The 14,400-nt window shown below is 44.5% G+C and overlaps 1 protein-coding gene across 2 annotated transcripts in view; it reads left to right on the forward strand.

Moving 5' to 3' along the window:
- Positions 1-2,427: 2,427 nt before the first annotated feature.
- Positions 2,428-14,400, forward strand: part of LOC140211990 (casein kinase I) — a 191,440-nt gene continuing 179,467 nt past the window's right edge. The window contains exon 1 of one of the 2 annotated variants that reach the window (XM_072282315.1): positions 2,428-2,569. The gene's annotated coding sequence lies outside the window, so the exon portion shown is untranslated. The remainder of the gene's footprint in view (positions 2,570-14,400) is intronic. The other variant, XM_072282316.1, reaches the window with a different exon arrangement.

A 14,400-nucleotide genomic window follows, 5' to 3' on the forward strand; every position in this document is an offset into this window, starting at 1 on the left:
GCAACACTCCAGGCATGGAAATTGTCTACAAGGTAATTCCAACAGGTCTATATGGATTATTATGAAAAAGGAATGAATACCATTTGGCAATCATTCAGAGCTGTTAAAAATCGCTCCTCCTGAAAGCATGCAAGGAATAATGCACCAGTTCACTTTTCCAGCTTCAAATGGCGAAGCGTGTCAGATCAAGAACCATTTGTCAGAAACACAAAATTTAGGGCCCTCAGCCAAAAAGTTGACAGATACGTTGCAAACAAATCTACTCTTATTTTTTTAAACTCCAGCAGATACAAGCCCTCCTCCTAAGATAACCCACCCAATCTGTAACTGGAGTCCAAGCAACAATGCTTGCTTGTCATAGCCTGACAAAATGAGAAAGATCCATTTTTTCTCAATGTTTTCTTTCAATTCTGTTTGCAATTATCAACCAAATAGTTAGCAAATTACTCATTGCAACCACAGCCTAGTCTTTTGCAAAATATGAAATACGACACTGGGATCCTTCTGCGTCTCAAGAACTTTGTGATCTGTCCAGTTAGATGCTTTCGAAAAAGTTCTCCTAAAAGGACAATTTCATATTTTGCCACTTTGTATTTAATTTTTCTGGGGTGTACGGTGTGTCCAGGGAGGAGTAGCACCTCTGGTGAAGGGGCTTGTCGTGTCCAGTCTGTGGCAGCTCACTCACCTCTCAGCTCCAAGTAACTGTTTGTACACGACAGCGGCCATATCAACTGCTTCGACAGGTGGGCTAAACCAGGTGAAGTTAGCCAACGGCGTCATATCCCAGTGAGACAGGGACATGCCCGCCCTAGCATGAGAAGTCAGACTGGGTGGATGCAATCTACAGTGAGATCCAACAGTTAGGAAGGTGGTACTGCCAAGCTCCATGGAGAGTGAAGAGCATGACAAGGCACAGAGACATCATAGTCATCCACTGCTACCAAGGTAGATCCCAGTTTGTGGCACTTGTTCATACCACTGGACTCGGACTTCTGAGGTCGGGGGAGTGGAAGTGCCCCAGTACAATGGCTTTTCCATTTTAAAAACTTTACCACACAGGTTTCCTGTCATCGTCGGACATGATGGATAACCTCCACCATTTCATTTGCTAGATTTCTGTCTCTTCCCTCATAGCCTCATTATGCTCTCAATGTCAGTTACATCTTTATGTGAGGAGACCTGAACTTTATTAACCAAAACCAGATAGACTTTTTGCCATTAGAGTTCCTCCTTGATATTAATTGATATCCTCATGTTGTTGACCCAGAATGTCCATAATTAACATCATAATTTATGGTGTAAATGTTAGTTGTACATTAAAAGAAAAGCTGAGGTAGGTGGAGAGTGAGTTCTATTGAAGGAAGCCTCCATGCCAGCAAATCAACTTCTGCTTCTTGTAAAATTTAATGGTGTGTCGTTCTACCTATTGATATGGAGTGTGGAGCAACGAGACAGGATCCCCTCCTCCTTCCCTTTCTCCTATGGTCCACTCTCCTCTCCAACCCTTTATCTTTCCTGCCCACCTGGCTTCACCCATCACCTTCTAGCTATTTCCCCACCTCCCCATTTCATTCTGGCATTTTCCTTCTTCCTTTCCAATCCTGAAGAAGGATCTTGGCCCAAAACTTCGATTGTTTATTCATTTTCATAGATGCTGCATAGTTCCTCCAGCATTTTGTGTGGGTTGCTTAGGAAATATACACATTAGTTGCCCCCCTCACCAAACTCAAATATCAAAATGTCTAATGCTTTACAGACGGTCAACTATGCACATACATACATTACAATGGCAATGATATCCTGACAAACCTTCCATGTTAACCTGTGCCTGTCCCAAAGGTCTCAATTTAGCAATTAGATATTTCCTTTGCACTTCATAGAAACTGCATTCAAACAATGTATGCTGCACCGTCTTCACTAGTGCACTACCCACAAATGTCTGTATCATGCATATTAATTCAGAACAAGGAATTAATCAACTTATTATTTCCAATATGTAAATGTTTAAGTATAACTGTTCTCTGCTTTTATACCCATCTCCCAGTTGAATCCCCACCATTCTGAATTTTATATAAATACTTTCTTTGCATTATCCAAACTTTGCTGCCACAGCGATCAAATTGACATTTTAATTATGGCTTTCAACTCCTCTTTATGCAAAGGCACCACATTTATATCCTTAATTTTCAGTGATTGATTGCCTAGTATGTCCGCCACTTTGTTTCCTTTAACCCCAAACTTAGACAGAACCAACACAGATCTGGACAAGCCTAGACCCGGCAGCATTACCAGATGGTGTCCGATCTCAAGAAGAACGTCTCACTTACAAACCAACAAGTCAAGGTAGACTTTGGTGACTTATGACGCCATGAAGTGATGTGACGTCACTGAACACGGGGACTCTGATCCGGAAGCGGTTGCGTCCCAGCGGTCGGTATAGCAGAGCCACTTCCGGTTTGACTGCTTTGGTTTTTGCTTTTCTTCCGGAGGAGGAAAAAACAGAAAAAGCGGAGGGAAAGATCGGCGGAGAGCGGCAGGCGGCAGACCCGGCCCCACAGTACCGTTCACGGTGAGAGCCCGCCGATCGCAGCACGGCCCGGGAGGGAACGCGATGCGGACAGTATTGGGAGCAGGCGGGTGTGGGAGGGACACGGGGACGGGGAGTCCGGGTTGAGGAGTGAGGTTGGTGGGGGAAAAGGAAAGGGGGAGAAGCAGCGGCGGCGGCGAAGGAGAGGCGAGCGGATTCGGGGTAGGAGGTGGAGGAGATGGGGTATGTGACAGGAGAAGGAGTAGGAGGCGAGGGAGAGGGAGGACGGGTGTAGGAGAGGGGTTGGTGGCTGGAGACGAGGAGGAGAGGGGAAACGGTGGCTGGGAGAGGGGGAAGAGAGCAGGAGAAGGAAGCGGTGGGGAGAGAAGGGCGGGTTCAGGCGGAGGAGGAACGGGGTACGGGCAAGAGAAGGAGGGGTGGGTAGGGGTATGGGGGCAGGTGGTGGGGGAGAGGGGGCGGGGGTGAAGGAGAGGAAGGACAGTCAGGAGGCGGAGGTGGTGTGGGGTGAAGGGGGCAGGAGGAGGCCGTAGGGGTAAGGGGGCAGGGGGGCAGGGGGTGGAGAGGAGCGGGAGGAGGAGAGAGGTACGGAATCGGAGTGGGGAGAGAGATTGGGTAATAGCAGAGGGAGAGAAAGTTGAACAGTGCTGTGTGGGGAGCATCTGTGGGATGGTATGGGTGGGTATAAAGCGAGGAGACAATATGGAATGAGAAGGGGAGTGAAGAAATGAGAATGGCAAGGTGGTGGAGAAGGGTGTAGCGGAGGTGGGCTAGTTTAATAATGGACTGCTGGAGGAGAGTATATGGATGAGGAGGGTGCTGTTGGGACATGGCGAGCTGAATGAATAGGGTGGAACATAAGTTTGGGGTGTGTGAGGGAATGGGGGTGTTTAAGAGGTGAGTGGCTTGTCCAGAGTGGTGGACAGCATTAGGATGGTGGTGGCAGGTTGCAATTTGTGGGAGGGAGGGGCAGGTGGAGGAAGTGTGGATGTGAGATGCTGGCAGAGGTGGAGGAGGAGCTGGTTGGGCTGCTGGAGGTGTAGGGTAGGCAGTGGAGGACTGTCGTGGGGCCGGTGGAAGAGAAAATGAAGATGGGATATGAGCAAGTGGTGGTGTGGGGAGAAAAGGAGGTTGGAAAGGGAGCAGGGAGAGGAGAGCAAAGCATAATAGAAAGAGAGATGGAAGGAAAGGTATGTGGATTCTGGCAGCAAGGAAGGAGAAGGACACAGAACTGAAATGAAGATGGGGGAGGGAGAGGAGATGAATCAGGAATGATTTGCCTGACGACTAAATGCTCTTATGTTATGTAAATGAGCTTATGACAGGGCTGTAGAAATAAATTGGACTGTGAATAGAGAGCAAAGAGAGTTGGAATGGGCTGTGATGGGTGAGGGGTGTTTGGGTGCAGTAGGGTGAAGGGAACAATGTGCAAGTGAGTTGGCTCGCCTGAGAGAGGGCAGATGGCGTGCGGGTGGTCTGGGAATAGGGATGGAAAATGGTTGGAAGCACAGAGTGTTCAGGTTGGGGAAATGTCTGCGATGAGGATGGTAATGTTGAAGCAATGAAAATGGTGATCTTGAGCAACACATACACAAAATGCCGGAGGAACTCAGCAGGTCAGCAGCATCTATGCAAATTAATAAATAACAGTCAATGTTTCGGGCCAAGATCCTCCTTCAGGACTGGAAAGGAAAGGGAATGGTGCCAGACTAAAAAGGTGGGGGGGGGAGGGATGGGGGACAAGCTAGAAGATAAGTGATGCCAGGTGTGTGAGGGAGACTGCTTTCCGCAGGGATCACTTCCTCCAAGATTCCCTTGTCCATTCGTTCTTAACCCTGCAAGTGACAAAAATGCTACACCTGCCCATTCACCTCCTTTCAGGGCCCCAAACAATTCTTCCAGATGAGGCAAAAATTCACCTGCGAATCTGCTGGGGTCGTCTGTTGTATCCGGTATTCCCGATGTAGCCTCTACATTATTGAGACCCAATGCAAATTAGGGGACCACTTTGTTGAGCACCTCTGCTCCATTTGCTAAAAGTGGAATTCCCCAGTGGCCAACCATTTTAATTCTTATCCCTATTCTTGTTCCGACACATCAGTGCATGACTTCCTCTTCTTCCACGACGAGGCAGCTCTCAGGGTGGAGGACCAACACCTCGTATTCTGTCATGTTCACCTCATATCCTCCAACCTGATGGCATGAACATTGATTTCTCCTTCTGGTAAAATGTTTTTCCCCTCCCTTCTATTCTCCACTCTGGCCTGTTACCTTTTCTCTTCATCTGCTTCTTCCCTCCCTCCTGGGTCCATTCCCTTTTTCCTATATGGTCCACCTCCCCTCTTCTCTTCTCAGATTCCTTCCTCTCCACCCTTTATTATTTCCACTCACCTGGCTTCACCTATCACTTTCCAGTATCCTCCTTTTCCCCCCACTTTTTTATTCCAGTGTCTTCCTCCTTCCTTTCCAATCCTGAAGAAGGGTCTTGGCCCAAAATGTCGACTTGTTTATTTGTTTCCGTAGATGCTGCCTGACCTGGTGAGTTCCTCCAGAGTTCTGTGTGTTGCTCTGCATTCCGGCATCGGCAGAATCTCTTGTGTTTAGGTGTCGTTAACTTGCAATGCAGCTTCTTTCAAACCAACCGGATTGGAACCTAATGGGCATGATGTGCCGTGTTTAAAGTTTTGTATTTACAAAAAGAACACTAAATTGATTTGAAACCATTTCGGGAAACGTGAGAAGTATGAAGTGAGCTGCTTCATGGTCTTTGATTCTTTTATTTAACTGAGGCTGGGGAGGCGCTCCGCAGCAGGGTCCTGCTGTTCTTGTCTCTTTGATGTGCGTGTTGGAAAGTGGGCTGTTCTTTGGTACAAGATGCATTGGCATTTAACTGGCAGCACCAAAGGTATGTTTTCTTCACACTGCTAGTGGTGAGCTGGCTGTCAGTGATTTGATGGGGCGATTAGAGGATATACTGTATAGTCAGCCTAGCTATATATGACATTTGCAGAGTACTGTAGTAATTTTATGTATTGCACTGTACTGCTGCTGCAAAAAAAGCAAATTTCGTGATGTGTGAGTGATGATAAACCTGATTCTGATGTGGGTCTGTATTGTGGACTGAGAGTGGGAAGTGGGGAAATCATGGTTGGAAAAAGGGGAAGGAAGAGGGCAGGGAGCGGAGTGCACCAGAGAGACATTCTGGAATGATCAATAAACCAATGGTTTAGACTCAAACGACCTTGCCTCGTGCCTCCGGGCTGGGCATGTCTCTGCCACCAGTCCCCCACCCTTCCCGCGGCGCTCCACCCTCACCATTCCCAACATCCTTTGCTCCCGCCAGATTTGCAAACTTGCTGTCCGCTCTACATTGACAAATACAGCACTGTGCAAAAGTCTTAGGCACCCTGGCTCTCTATATATACTAAGACTTCTGTACAATACTGTAGATGTAACAGCAGGGGGGTTTCATTTAAGGTTTATTCTGATTTAAACACTAAATAAAATTCTTTTTCAAGGTGAAACGGTTCAGAATTTGAAAAGTACAATTCCTTACGGTGATTCAGAAGGAGATCACATCAGCTCTCACAGGATCAATCCTGTTAGTCCTAGTCCCCCTCTAACTCTCTGTAAAGTAGAGCTCATTTTCCCTCATACATGGCTGTCAATATTCCTTTGATTCATTTTTCTGTTAGGCCATGCTGAGGGGTAGTTTACACTCACTAATTAACGTCTCTGGGATGTGGGAGGAAAGTGGAGGGCCCAGGGGAAGCCCATGTGGTTATGAAAAACATGCAAATGCCGTACTGATAGAATCTGGAGCAGAGAGGCAGGAGCACTCTGCTCCCTGTGCCATCCAAATTACTAAGCTTGAGTAGATAGGTTTCTGTCAGAGATTCGTTTAAGTGCTTGACAAGGTTGGTCTGATGGGTTTATGGAGAAAATTGAGAAGAGGATATGTATACCAGCAGAGATCATTTGAGCTCAGGGACCTTTTGTAGGATAGTGAGTGATGGATTTTAGCAGCTAAACGGAATTTGTAAATACTAAATTTGTAAATTGAAAACATTCCAAAAAATCTTTAAGGTTCAAAGTCACCATTTATAACCATGAGATTTATTTGCTTGCGGCCATACCCAATAAATCCAATAATGATAATAGAATCACCAATTGGGTGGACATCCAGTGTGCAAAAGATAACAATATGCAAATGCAAAAAGAAAGAAAAATAATAATGAAGCAATAAATATTGAGAACATGAGATGAAGAGTCCCTTGAAAGTGAGTCCATAAGCTGTGGGAACATTCCAGTGATGGGGCAAGTGATTTTTGAGTGAAGTTATCTCCTCTGTTTCAAGAGCCTGGAGGCCGAGGTGTAATAACTATTCCTGAACCTGGTAATGAGAGTCCTGAGGCTCCTGTACCTGCACCAGCAGCGAGAAGAGAGCATGTCCTGGGTGGTGGGGGTCCTTGCTGATGGAATCTGCTTTCCTGCGACAACACTCGGTGTAGATGTGCATTGTGGTGGGGAGGGCTTTAAACATGATGGATTGGACTGTATCCACTACTTTTTGTAGGATTTTCCATTCAGGGGCATTGGTGTTTTCATTCCAGGCTGTGAGACAGCCAGTCAATATATTCTTCACAAGTGTTTCGAGGTTTTAGATTTGGGCTGAAACTCTTCATCACGAATCCTGATGAAGGGCCTCGTCCTGAAATGTTGACTGTTCATTCATTTCCATAATGCTGTTTGACCTGCTGAGTTCCTCTAGCATTCTGTGTTTTGCTCTGGGTTTCCAGCAAATGCAGAACATCTCTGTCCTAAAAAATTTACTACCATTTCCATTCTATTCTATTATCTTGAAGGTGAGTCTTGCCAAGTGTTAGTAGTTAATGTTGATTGTTTGAGTTGTAAATTGAGTTTTGACTAATTGCTCATAATTACTTCCCACTCAATCTTTAGATCCAACTGCCCCGCCTTACATTTTTAGAAGTAGTTATATGCAGTCTAGTCAAGATTGATGACAGCATTGGAAAATGGAACTTTATTTAATAATCACAGGGATATGTTATATTCTTCCTGAGCATTTAATTATAGCAATTTGTAGGCCTTTCTTTCACTCCACAACTTCTTTAATCAGAACAGGTTCTTTTATTTCCTTTAGCTGGTGATTAGAAAGTCTGGTTGGTGGTAGATGATATGACATTTCCAGTAGGTGGCTGGAAGAGATTCTTGTATGTCACCTGTTTCCCACGAATTTGAGCTCAACAACCTGTATCCACATTGTGTATCTAAGGCTTGAGGAGTTCACATATGTGTTTTAATCAATGTGTGAGGAATGGTTCTTTTAAGGATGTTGCTAGACTTCCATGCATGGGCTTGCTGCTCGTTGCACACCCCAGTGCCTTGTTTGCTGAAGCAGAGCACGGCAACGGATATCAGAGGACTGGCAGTCGTGGCCAGGTTGGCTTCAATGGCGGTGTGTGGGCATGGGGAAAGGCAAGCTTACAGACGGGTGGCAGACATCGTTGTGTGCACATGGCTGCCTAATCAAGTTTTAAGCAGACTGGTGATTAGGTTGATAAGATGTTCTGGCAGTGTTAGCAAGATGTAAGGGATGTGATTAAGGGGCTTGCTGCTCTGGACTGAGTTAAATTCTGCTGATAGCTCTCTGAAGAACTTTTAGCTCAGATTGTTATAAAGACACATTTATGTAGTGCCATGCAAGCTATGGGGATGTATGTATTTGTGCACATCTCATTTCATATCTTTACTTTAACCTCCAACTTTATATTTTATCTAATTCTTTATGCTTTGTAATGGTTGATTTTGTATTTTGTTGCATGACGCACCAGCATAGCAAATTCCTGTGATGAATAACGTTGATCGTTGAGGTGGCACGATGCTACTTATTGCTGTGGATCTGTCTCTAGCTTGCTGTCATGAACGCTGGACCACTTAAAGTCAGGAGTTCTCTGGAGTTATAATTCAGTATTAATTATACATTTATCAAGTTGATAGTGATTTGTTCTCTCTGGTGAAATGGAATGACAGTATCTCTGCCAGGACTGTTCTGTACCTTGACTGTACCACAATTTGGACTAACACTGGATCTATTTAAAATAGCAAAATTAACCAAAGTCAGCATGGTCATTTTACTAAGGTCAGAATTTTCTTCATTATTTGGGTGCAAAATATATTTGCCAACTTCTTGGAAGAACTTCAGGTGATTGGTGAGTTGCATGGCATGATTTTATGGGATGTGGCTAGAATGGCTCAGAGCACAAGATTGAGTTGGTATGATGCAACTTCACATGATTTGCTCACGTTGTTTCCTCTGCATTTGCTATGTGTAGGACAGTTTTATATATGGCATGGAGTTATACAGAACAGAAACAGGCTCTTCAGCTCAACTCACCAAGATGCCTTCCTGAGCCTAGTCGCTTGTGCCCGCGTTTGATCTATGTCCGTCTAACCTTTCCAACATTTGTACTTGTCTAAATGCCACTGGGTGGTGCACATTACTGTGGCTAAACTTGACCATGATTGTGCTTGGTTTGTGTTAGCTTGTGGAGATGTGGTGAAGGTTGTGGCTTAAAATCACGTCACTGTTACTCTGCAGATTTACATAATACTTGGGTTTCTGATTGTCACTTGCTTCTGGTCACTGTGTCTGCCTGCGGACTTGTAGCGTCATAGAGAGCTATGGCACAAAAACAGGCCTTTTGACCCATCTAGTCTGTGCCAGACTATTCTGTCTACTCCCATTGACTTGCACCTGGATCGTAGCCTTCCATACCCCTCCCATCCATGTATTTATCCAAACTTCTCTTAACTGTTGAAATTGAACCCGCATCCATCACTTCCGCTGGAAGCTCATTCCACACTTGCCACGCTCTGAGTGAAGTTCCCCTTAAACTTTTTCACCTTTCACCCTTAACCCATGATGTCAAGTTCTAGTGTCACCCAACCTCAGTGGAAAAAGCCTCCTTGCATTTACTCAATCTATACCCTTCATAATCTTGCAGATATCCATCAAATCTCCTCTTATTCTCCTATGCTCCATTAAGTAAAGTTCTAACCAATACAACCCTTCCCTATAACTCGATTCGCAAGACTCAGAAACATCCTTGTAAATTTTCTCTAGACTTTCAATCTTAATGATATCTTTCCTGTAGGTAGCTGACCAGAACTATACAGAATAATCAAATTAGGCCTCAGTAATGTCTTGTATAACTTCAGCATAACATCCCAATTCCTGTACTCAGTATTTTGATCTCACAAAGGCCACTTCTGAGTACCAGGTTTCCCGTGAGAAGGAAGCATGCAGACTTAAGCCTCCACTATAAAACAGAAGTTGTTTCTTCTGTAGGTTTCTCACAGAAGTGGCCTGAAGATTCATCCTGACTTCAAAGTTGAAATTAAATTTATGATGAAAGTACATATATGTCATCACATACAGCCCTGAGCTTTGTTTCCTCGCGGGCTACTCGGTAAATCCAAGGACCATGATAGAATCAATGAAAACCGCGCCGAACAGGGCAGACAAACAACCAGTGTGCAAAAGGCAACTGTGCAAATACAAAAAAAGAAAAAAAATTAATATGAAGAGCTCCAGGATAATCAAGCAACACTTATTTTAATGATATAGTAGCTGGAGGTTTTGCTTACAGTTTTGATCTTCTTACCTAAGAAAAGATTTGCTTGTTATCATTTTGCACTTTATTGTTTACCTGCAGTGCATTTTTTGGTAGCTGTTACACTTTATTCTGTATGTTATAGTTTTACTTTTTCTATCTCAATGCACTGTATAATGAATTGATCTGTATGAATAGTACACAAGGCAAGCTTCTCACTGTATGTCAGTGCAGGTGACAGTAATAACCAATACTCATACCAATTTACTTGTCATAGGAGGAGGGAAGTAGAGGTCCTCTGGACCGGTTGCAGGGAGGCTAGCTTTGCAGTGTGAGGAGAGGTGGAGTAGACTGTGACTGTTAGGTAGTATTTAGTGAAATGAGAAGAGGTCTCACCAGCGGTGCGGCAGGTGCTGGCTGTTCTTTCCTTCCACGTCCTAAAGCAGACTTCTATGAGTATAGCCCTGGTATGGATGTGTGGAAGGGGAATAACTGTAGGATGGGGAAGGGGTGGTGGTAGGAGAGGGGAAGTATTTTATTTATTTTTATCTGGGGATACAGCATGGTAACAGGCCCTTCTGCCCTAAGGAGCTTGCACCACTGATTTACACTTGTGTGACTGATTAAGCTACTAACCCATACGTCTTTAGGTTGGAGCACCAGGAGAACACCCTCGTGGTCACGGGGGACAAGCATGCAAACTCCTTATAGACAGCGTTGGAATTGAACCTGGGCCGCCGGTGCTGTCATAGCATTCCATTAATCACTGTGCTGCTGTGATGGGCATGGATGACAGAGAAATAAGTACAGGAGTGGAATTGATGGGAGCTAGCATAGACTTGATCTGCAGAATGGTCACCAGTGCCAGCTATAAATATGAGAAGAGTGTAGTTCTTACAGAGCTGGATACAGGAAAGCTGATGGCCCTGGCTGAGGAGTTCAGGTCTGGGACACAGTCTCAGCATGAAGGGTAGACCATCTTGGATTCTGGTGGGTCTCTGAAGCCTTCTGTCCCAGAGGCTGTGGAGGCTCGGTTGTTGTGTACATTCAAAACTCAGGTCAGTGAATTTGTAAATGTTAAAGGAATCAATAGTTATGGGAATCGTTCTGGAAAGTGGCGCTGAGGTTGTGATCTTTACAAATGGCAGAGCAAGCTTGAAAGGTCCTGTGACCTTATCCTGACAACACAGGGGTGTCATAGTTTCTCAGCAGAAATAATGCCTGAGTCACTTTTCAAGGCTTTGCCCTGTGAGGGACCACCAATGCACAGGATGGTTGTATTTAACAAAGCTGACACTGCTCCTTTGAAGGTGCCCAAGATGATGTGGACGAGGAAGAACAGTCAATTTGAATTTCAGAAAGCTTTTGACAAGGTTTCAGTGATAGTTAATAGCTGAAATAAAATGTCACAGGGAAGTCCAAGTGTAGTGTAAGATTGGACTTTGGTTTAAAAACAGGAAACTGAGAAATCAAGTAGATGCCCGAGGGATCAATTACTGGATCCTCTATTTATTATTGACCCAGCGGCAGTGACTCTTCTATTGAATATAAAAGCTTCCTGGTTAACTGTTGAGAAACCAGAGCCGAACTAGCCTGCAGTGAGCTTCTGTTAGCATGGATATTCATTCCAACCTACATAACATGAGTGCTTGGTGTCATGTTGTGGGTCTGTGAGTCAATGGATCTTGTCTTCTTGAGGTAACCTGATGCCAGTCTGAGATTTCTCCCACAGCTGGTATTGATTGAATCCAGTAAGGAATGTCAAATATGTTCACAACTAGGAATGGTAATTCTGAGCGATAGATCAGATATTTGAAAGATTGCCCACTTGCCTTAGTTGGCCATACTGCTGGTACTGAAGTAAGGAATGATCTGGTGTTGATGGCAGTAAGTGAGGGAGAAGGCTTAAAGGGGTTGTGCTGGGCAAGTGTTTTATGTAGTGAGTGTTATGTTCCTTGAGAGATAGCGGTAAATAAGAAAAAATATTGGCATTTAAAAGCTTTTCGACAGACAAGAATAAGCAGGGGAAGAAGAGATATGGATCATGGGTAGGCAGAAGAGACCTAGTTTAATATGGCAGTGCCTTTGCAAAGACATCGTGGACTGAAGAGCTTATTTCTGTGCTCTCTGTTCCATGTTCTTATGCCATAATGTAGTAGTAGTACGATCACTTGAGTCTGATATTCTCCTGAGGTGTTGTTCCCTTAATGGAGAATGCTGTGCGTGACTTTATTTAATGTGGGCAGCCACCATGGTCCTTGACAGATTGGGGTTAGGTTTCAGTGGCGTGGGATGTAAGACCACTGGGAACCCTTCACTACTGCAGCCTTTCTTCCCCTTCACTGCATTGTGTGTGTCACCATCTTCCACCAGCTCCATTGTTAATGAAGTCTTGGTTGAATCGCTGTTTGTCTGGAGCATCCCCCTTGACCTTACTGCTATAGGTGACCCTACCAGGTGCTAAGCACCAGATGGCTAAACTCCAGATGCCATCGCTCTCAAAGTGTCCTCTTTAGGGGTACAGATGGATCTTTTGTGACAGATTTTAATTTCTCTCCTGTGTCCAACATTACTGCCATGTCTTGAGAGTTTCGATATTGTAAACAGCAGGTTGCTGAATCCTAGTGAGAGAAGGAAAGTGTCATAATTCATTCAGGAATGAACTTTGACATTCACAATGAGTTATTACATTCTAAATTAATCCAAGAACAGGCAAGTGTGAGCGAAAGTGCTGACAACAGGAAAACAATTTGAAAGCACCAAATATCTTTGCTAAAAGATTTGTAGTCTAATACAAGCTCCAGATCTCACGCTGATAGAGACTGCGGTCAACAAACTGATGTGAGAATGCTGCTGATGAAGCCACGTGCGCTGCTTTCTGAGCACAAGTGATGGATCTGCTCAGTAGTCACCCAAATGCGTTGCGTGCGGTTCATTGGGAAGCACTTTCAGCTCATGGTTAGTTCTAGGCTTGAATCGAGCAAAGGCTGACACTTCAGTACTGAGGGAACACAGATCGGGTGAGAGGACACTGAAGACCTCTCCCCTCCCTCAATGTGAATGACCATACAGCATTGTTTTGAAAAGACTAGGGAAGTTCCTTATTGGCCAGTATTTATTCCTCAAGCACCGTCAACAAAATGGATTATCCAATTACATTTTTCTGTTTTCTTCCTTTCGTCTTTGATTTTTACTTATTTCATGTTAAAGATGTTTTATATTCGTAATTAATTTTTTAAAATTTTAAATGTGATTGCACAAATTTTGGACCCATTTTAAGGCACTATCATCAGAAAAGTGAAATGAATTTCTTGTTTCAAGTATGTGAGAATGTATTAATTGTTTAGAAAGGACTTGGATACTGAGCCTTCTTGATCCGGACAAGCTTGCCTTTCTCTTCCTTACAAAATATATCTGATTATATATTTGGTTAATAATGTGTGTAAACATTTCTTAACTGTGTTTTCATTAAAATTAATGTGAAACTGTGCCAGTTGCTCTAAATTTTTTGAAAAATATGGTGCATTACTGTATATATAAAAGGAATGGATATGAAGGACAAACAACAGGAATTCTGCAGATGCTGGAAATTCAAGCAACACACATAAAAGTTGCTGGTGAACGCAGCAGGCCAGGCAGCATCTCTAGGAAGAGGTGCAGTCGACGTTTCAGGCCGAGACCCTTCGTCAGGACTAACTGAAGGAAGAGTGAGTAAGGGATTTGAAAGTTGGAGGGGGAGGGGGAGATCCAAAATGATAGGAGAAGACAGGAGGGGGAGGGATAGAGCCAAGGGCTGGACAGGTGATTGGCAAAAGGGATACGAGAGGATCATGGGACAGGAGGTCCGGGAAGAAAGACAGGGGGGGGGGAACCCAGAGGATGGGCAAGGGGTATATTCTGAGGGACAGAGGGAGAAAAAGGAGAGTGAGAAAAAGAATGTGTGTATAAAAATAAGTAACAGATGGGGTACGAGGGGGAGGTGGGGCATTAGCGGAAGTTAGAGAAGTCGATGTTCACGCCATCAAGTTGGAGGCCACCCAGACGGAATATAAGGTGTTGTTCCTCCAACCTGAGTGTGGCTTCATCTTTACAGTAGAGGAGGCCGTGGACAGATACGTCAGAATGGGAATGGGATGTGGAACCAAAATGTGTGGCCACTGGGAGATCCTGCTCTCTCTGGCGGACAGAGCGTAGATGTTCAGCAAAGCAGTCTCCCAG

The sequence above is a fragment of the Mobula birostris genome, chromosome 18 (assembly GCF_030028105.1).
Source record: "Mobula birostris isolate sMobBir1 chromosome 18, sMobBir1.hap1, whole genome shotgun sequence".
Taxonomy (NCBI): domain Eukaryota; kingdom Metazoa; phylum Chordata; class Chondrichthyes; order Myliobatiformes; family Myliobatidae; genus Mobula; species Mobula birostris.